A 7743-nucleotide genomic window follows, 5' to 3' on the forward strand; every position below is an offset into this window, starting at 1 on the left:
GACCTCCACAAGTCTGGTTCAACCTTGGGAGCAATTTCCAAATAACTGAAGGTACCATGTTCATCTGTACAAACAATAGTACGCAAGTATAACACCATGGGACCACGCAGCCGTCATACCGCTCAGGAAGGAGACGCGTTCTGTCTTCTAGATATGAATGTACTTTGTTTCAAAAAGTGCAAATCAATCCCAGAACAACAGCAAAGGACCTTGTGAAGATGCTGGAGGAAACAGGTACAGAAGTATCTATATCCATAGTAAAACGAGTCCTATATCGACATAACCTGAAAGGCAGCTCAGCAAGGAAGAAGCAACTGCTCCAAAACTGCCATAAAAAAGCCAGACTACGGTTTGCAACTGCACATGGGGACAAAGATCGTACTTTTTGGAGAAATGTCCTATGGTCTGATGAAACAAAAATAGAACTGTTAGGCCATAATGACCATTGTTATGTTTGGAGTAAAAAGGGGGAAGCTTGCAAGCCGAAGAACACCATCCCAACCGTGAAGCACGGGGGTGGCAGAATCATGTTGTGGGGGTGCTTTGCTGCAGGAGGGACTGGTGCACTTCACAAAATAGATGGCATCATGAGATAGGAAAATTGTGTGGATATATTGAGGCAACAAGACATCAGTCAGGAAGTTAAAGCTTGGTCGCAAATGGGTCTTCCAAATGGACAATAACCCCAAGCATACTTCCAAAGTTGTGGCAAAATGGCTTAAGGACAACAAAGTCAAGGTATTGGAGTGGCCATCACAAAGCCCTGACCTCAATCCCATAGAACATTTGTGGGCAGAACTGAATAAGTGTGTGCGAGCAAGGAGGCCTACAAACCTGAGTCAGTTACACCAGCTCTGACAGGAGGAATGGGCCAAAATTCACCCAACTTATTGTGGGAAGCTTGTGGGAGGCTACCCGAAATGTTTGACCCAAGTTAAACAATTTAAAGGCAATGCTACCAAATACTAATTAAGTGTATGTAAACTTCTGACCCACTGGGAATGTGATGAAAGACATACAGTACAAGCTGAAATAAATCATTCTCTCTACTATTATTCTGACATTTCACATTCTTCAAATAAAGTGGTGATCCTAACTGACCTAAGAAAGGGAATTTTTACTAGGATTAAATGTCAGGAATTGTGAAAAACTGAGTTTAAATGTATTTGGCTAAGGTGTACGTAAACTTCCAACCTTCAACTGTATGTTTTTTTGCAGATATTAAACATCTTAAAAGGAAAGGCAAAATAAACATACGTTAAGCATTATGAGCGGGCAGAACAGTATCTTGCTTAACTATTTCAATATAAGTACAACATGTTCACAGTATTTTCAGCGACACAGTCCTTCAAAATGTCTTGAAAACAAAATACAGTAACTCATCCACTGTTTCCTATACATTTAGGCTATCTAATTGTTTATTGCTGCTACACAATCACAATCAATGAACGTAAGGTAAGAAATCATTAAGTTCGATTTATATGTCTGGGCATTTCAGTGATGGATAGTCCCTGTGAGGTTGTGTGAAGGCACCTTGGGTAACTGGAGATTCCTGCAGGTTCCGCACAATAAAACCCAAATGTGTTGCGAGGCTGACAAATGTACAGCAGAGATTCCCCTGCCCTGACCATCCGTTAAAACATGGAGCTTCGGTGACAGCAGCAACATTATTCATAAGTGGAGTGTATCGTTATATGTTGGGAAATCAACGCAGAATAATATGGACACACACAAAGTTGATTTGTGGCCGAACCGCACTTTGGGCCCATGGCCAACACCATTGTCATCAGCGGGACATTTGTTTTAAGTGTTTGGCTACCTCACTAGCTTAGCAGGCCCACTGCTCCTCTCTAGGAGGCAGAGCAAGTTAAAAAGGTCTTGAACCAAAACATTGACGACAATAAATGGGCAGACTGGTAAAACCTTGTGTGTGTAACATGTACGCTGGGAGTCGGGAAGCAAGTACAGGGAGTGAATCATTCAATAATAAATAAAACATGGAACAAACAAGAAGCACGAAAAGCGTACAGACATGAAACAGAAACAGAGTCAATAACGCCTGAGGAAAGAACCTGTCGGAGTGACAGATATAAGGGAGGTAATCAGGAAGGTGATGGAGTCTAGGTGAGTGTCATGAGGCACAGGTGCACGTAACGATTTTGGCGGGTGTGCATAATGATGAGACAACTGGCGAACGTTGAGTGCCGGAGAGGGAGAGCGGGAGTAAATGTGACAGTGTGGGAGTTGTTTTCTTTCTTTTTGTCCTGAAAAGCCCAGAACAGAACAGAACAGGGAATTATAGTTTAAGAGCAGTACGTCCATGAATCTATTAAAAAAACTCCATTACCCGGTAGGCAACCAGAGCAAACGGGCAAAGGGACAGTGAGTAGCAACATAAAGTTGTGGCAAGATACTGATATACTGATACATGACCCCTGCACAATAGCACTGCGTCATCAAAGGTAGAAAAACAAATGGTTTTTTCCCATCAGACAACAGTATACATGTGCAGTTCGTTAGTGAAATAAAACATTCAGTCCTTGCTGGAATAGTTGGTTCTATCAATATTAACTTAAAAACACTGTCCAAGACAGCTGTTGGTCTTGAATACTGTCCATGTGCAATGTATACACAGTATGTGAGTACAGACAGCTTGTGTCCCTCCAAACTATTTTTGTTTGCACATAGTTGATAGAAGATATTGTCAGAAATGCTGGATTTTGATTATACAACTGATTGTTGTTTTTATTGCTTTGGTTCCCCCAAAGCTGATCTTGCTTAATCACTTTGGTCAAAATGACAGCTCATCGAAAAGAACACTACAACTCTTCAACACCATTTAAATAAAAAAACTACATTTCCCATATTATATTATTCTCACTCCATGAGATCATCTGGTGCCCATATTACATTTTACATTTACGTTTTTAGTTATTTAGCAGACGCTCTTATCCAGAGCGACTTACAGTAGTGAGTGCATACATTTCATACATTTTCATTTCATTTCATGCATTTAAAAAAAAAAAAAAATTGTACTGGCCCCCCGTGGGAATCGAACCCACAACCCTGGCGTTACCAAACGCAACAACAACATTTCAAGATCCTCTATGTCCATCATCAATGAGAAAAATGCCAGAGCCTTCTATTGACCTTGTGGAGGGAGTTTGTGCCCTCAGAGATGTAGGGTACATAATGCCTCAGAGTGCATATACAGTATACGTTAGTATAACCTAGAGAGGCAGCATTCCTTGGGCTAGGATCACAGGCTGCATTCCAAATACCACCCTATTCCCTACATAGTGCTTTACTTTTGACCGGAACCTTGTGAGCCCTGGTCAAAAAGAGTGCACTATATAGGGAATAGGGTGCTATTTGGGATGTAACCACAGACTGCCTGTATTTCAACATACCCCACTGGGACAGTGAACTGAAGTACCCTGTCTGGCTTCTTGGCAGGCTACGAGGGAGCTTGAAATCATGTATTTATCAACCATTTGAAGGCACGAAAGTCCATGAATTCTTGAAGTTGACATTGGGGGTTGCCAGGAAAAGCGGTGATAGATAAAGCGGTACCGCGGTAACACACTGAAGGTCAAGTCGCCAGATGTGAATTACAAGGGAAAGGTTTAGGAGGGGGCATACGAGGAGGGGGAGAGGAGAGGGATATAAAAGGATGAGGGGAAAGTGAATGGAGGAGAGGAGGGCTAGTGAGGAGAGAGCGGAGGAGATAGATAGAGGGAAAGATAAAAGAGAGAGTGAACAAAATGCTTGTTTTCTCAGCAGACAAAAGAGAGGGGGATGAGGTCTCTATGGGGATAACAAGCGGTGGTGGGTGTATAGAGAGTGGGGGGGATATTTGGTCGTCCTGTTCTGAGGTGGTCCGAATCCTCTTGCTCGGGTTTCAACGGCCTCCAACGCCTCTGTTGTGAGAAGGGGGTTTAGACCTGTGTGTGCGTCCAGGAAAACCAACAAACACACTGCAAGGTCTATTTAAGTCCCCCAGTCGAAAAAACACAAACACCTCGAAACCCGAGCGGCCGCGAAAACCCAGAACGGCTCAACAAACAAAACAGGGACACTTGTCTGGTTCGAGGGTGAGCAGGGGACACACACTCAGGCATCCCAAAACAAAATGTGTGACAAAGTAATGAAACGACTCTAGACTCAGTCTGCTTCCTTCTGAGTCTATTGAATTCAGCCATTCCCACTAGGTGCCATATAAGGAGGATGCAAATGAGCTAACTTTCACTAAGCTAGCTAGCATGTGGCTAATTGCTCACTGCGGTGCTGAGCTCACCCTTTGATGGGGAGGAGGCAAGCACAGACTGCTAGGAGAGAGAGTAATGATCAGTGCCCTTATCTAGTGGCACAGCAGACAAGCTATCCTACCCTACCAGCCTCATTAGGCTTAGTAAGGAGACGCAAACTTTCCCCCTACTGACATGTAATCAATAGGGGGATTTTGGTTCCGTTTGCGAAATGCAATATAAGCATGAATATAAGCATGAACAAGTCCCATAAAGTTAAACAGACTCATACAGCCAGGGCCATGTTTTGTCCAGAAAAAGCCAGGGAAATTGCTCTATACAGTACCCTAAACATAACAGCCACGTGGGCCTGTTTAGGACAAAACAACATTAGTATTCTATAGTACTTCTGTAAAGCTTACACTCAGAGTCTCTTCTAATGCATGAAACGAGAGCGTTTACGCACATCCAAACTTGGAATAGGGTTACATTAACATTTAAGTCATCTAGCAGACGCTCTTTTCCAGAGCGACTTATAGGACCAATTAGGGTTACGTGCCTTGCTCAAGGGCACATCGGCAGACGTTTCACCTAGTCGCTCAGGCATTCAAACCAGCGATCTATCAGTTACTGGCCCATCGCTCTTAACCGCTAGGCTACCTGCAAGATCTGGACAATAAAGGACAAGCCAGAGAAATAAGGCAACGTCCACACACTATTCTAATGTATCTGAAAGCGAACCCGCTCCAGGGACAACCTCCAGACGGTTTATGGCTATGACGAGACAAACAAACTGAACATAAACCATCATGCAAAGGCACACGCTCATTTGAAGTTAAAAACAGGGAAGCCTACAGTAAGTAAAAACACAAGGAGGACGCTGGCTTTGTGGTTCGTATCGTCTCATAAACGATCTGCGACTGCAAGACATCTCCCATCAGACAAAAATGTACACTTGACTATTTCCTGTACTCCTTCTGTGATGGTAGTTACAGTGCAGCTCTTCAATAGGAGGCTATAAAGAAACAATATGACTGTAGGGCGCTGAGGTGCAGCTCACAAATCAAAGGCTTTTTATGTCTCGCTGGAACCAAGGCAAAGTAGTGCTGCAAACGGTGCCATAAATGTACCTTTTCCATATGTACTCAGATTGCTGTACTCACTGGCTATGCAGTATTTAGGCTGATGTGCAAAACCCAAAGCAAATGTACCATTGCTTAGTTCAGTACAGTACCTGTTAACGGCCTGCAACAACACAATTGTGTTTACCCAAAGCAAATGCTCCGCCATAAGGATTCCATTTATGAACTGTTATCTCCTCAAATAACACACCACAATACGCTTATCAATCTGTTTTATGGGACATTAATATAACAGGCTTCATAATACATTTTATTGTTACATACACCAGAGAGGTGCAGTGAAATGTGATGTTTTACAAGGTCAGCCACGGTTGTACGGAGCCCCTGGAGCAAATTAGGGTTAAGTGCCTTGCTCATGGGCACATCGACAGATTTTTTTTACCTTGTCGCCTCGGTTCACAGAACCAGCGAACTTCCGGTTACTGGCCCAACGCTCTAACTGCTAGGCTACCTGGCAACCTATTAGATCTGTTCCAAACTCTTGAGCTTACTACAAGCTCTAAACAGACGCACGATTCGGAGTGTTGCAATGTCGTCACAAAATAATACGCCCCTGCAGTCAACATACTTTTTGACTACCTGAAAATTGAGACCCACACTATCATATTTTGACCATGTTCTGTTATAATATCCACCCTGCACAGCCAGAAGAGGACTGGCCACCCCTCATAGCCTGGTTCCTCTCTAGGTTTCTTCCTAGGTTTTTGGCCTTTCTAGGGAGTTTTTCCTAGGGAGTTTTTCCTAGCCACCGTGCTTTTTTCACATGCTTTGCTTGCTGTTTGGGGTTTTAGGCTGGGTTTCTGTACAGCACTTTGAGAATATCAGCTGATGTACGAAGGGCTATATAAAAATACATTTGATTTGATTTGATTTGATTTTGATTTGATTTGATTTGAAATTTGATTCCTTCTGCAGCCGTGGGGGGCAGTGTTGTCGCTTGGTTCCTTGATCTGATCTATAGGCTATATAGGCTGTTCATCAAGGTAGTCTATTTTGCATTGATGACCAAATATCATCTCAGCAACTGTTCCAACAGTAAACCAAACAGCAAGAATCCACCCAAAAGGGTATTTTGTTTAGAACTTTGAACTAGTGATTCCAGGCTATTGTAAAATGGTAGAACCTGCTGTAGCCAACAAGCTAGCCATGTGCTTTTTTTCTCCAAAACATGATGACGTTCTATTTTTAGCTGGTATGGGAATGAATACACAAGCAGCATATCAAACAGGGATCATGTTTTAGGTTACACTGGCAAGTATAAGAATATTTGACAGGTGATATTGTTTTATTATAAATCGGATTATTTCACATGGAGATGTGGGAAGCTGAAAAGGCTGTTTTTAGCTAGATTTAAGCCAGCTAGCTACTACTAGAAACGAAAATAAAATACTTTGCTATTACTAGAAAGAAAAAGAAAATACTTTGCTATCGCCCCTTGTGAATGGGAGTGGGACCGGCAAGGATATCATGTTACCAAACAGTGTCCGCCGCTCCAAACATCCCACTCCACCCGTCAGCACGCACGTAGATTAACAGAGTGAAGTTTGTAGTAACCTTTACACAAATTTCTTTCACAGAGGTACAAGCTTTCACATTTATGTACAATAAAGAACAGAATCTTAATTCCATCTATAAATGTACATTTTGATTGCAATCAAAATACTTCCACTGCAGTTGGCAGGAGACATACACTTTTTTGACTGTTTATTACTAGCGTTCAGAGTGACATTCTGTATTTTGACATATTAAAGTACAATATAGCTGGTCAGAGTGGAAGTCTGTATGTTGAGAGACACTGAAGTAATATACAGTAAGCCCAAGACAGTAAATCACCAATGTACAGCAGATATTCATCATATTGGCATCTTTGGTTGGATGTAATTTAGATTTAGCTGTTGTTTTATAAATGTTGACAGGACCATTTCATTTTAAAAATCCCATTGTATTCTGCTCCTTGACCTGTGCTAGATCTAACTCCTCTAAACCCACAGAACGCCCCAACCAGGGTCCACGCTCTCCAGCCATCCAGCTAGCCTTGCAAAACAAGTACTTGTAGGCCAAGCCACAGTTTAACAGTTCACTATCATCCTCAAAAGACCACAGTACAGTCAATCTATGGAGCCCCCGGTGTATTCACAGTCATGAGCGTCAATGTGTTCTACAGCTGCGACCGGATAAAAATCCACGTTGACAGGTGAGTGGACCGGGGACCGGGGACTGGGGGTTGGCCAGAGTAAAGGCCATATTGACCCAGATCTATACTGGGTCCATCTCTGCTGGTCTCTAGGTGGTCGGGAGTTCCTCTCTCCATCTCTCTATAAAGTCCTACTGACAGCATCTCCATATACAGTAAT

This window comes from Salmo salar, chromosome 08 (genome assembly GCF_965601325.2).
Source record: "Salmo salar chromosome 08, fSalSal1, whole genome shotgun sequence".
NCBI lineage: Eukaryota > Metazoa > Chordata > Actinopteri > Salmoniformes > Salmonidae > Salmo > Salmo salar.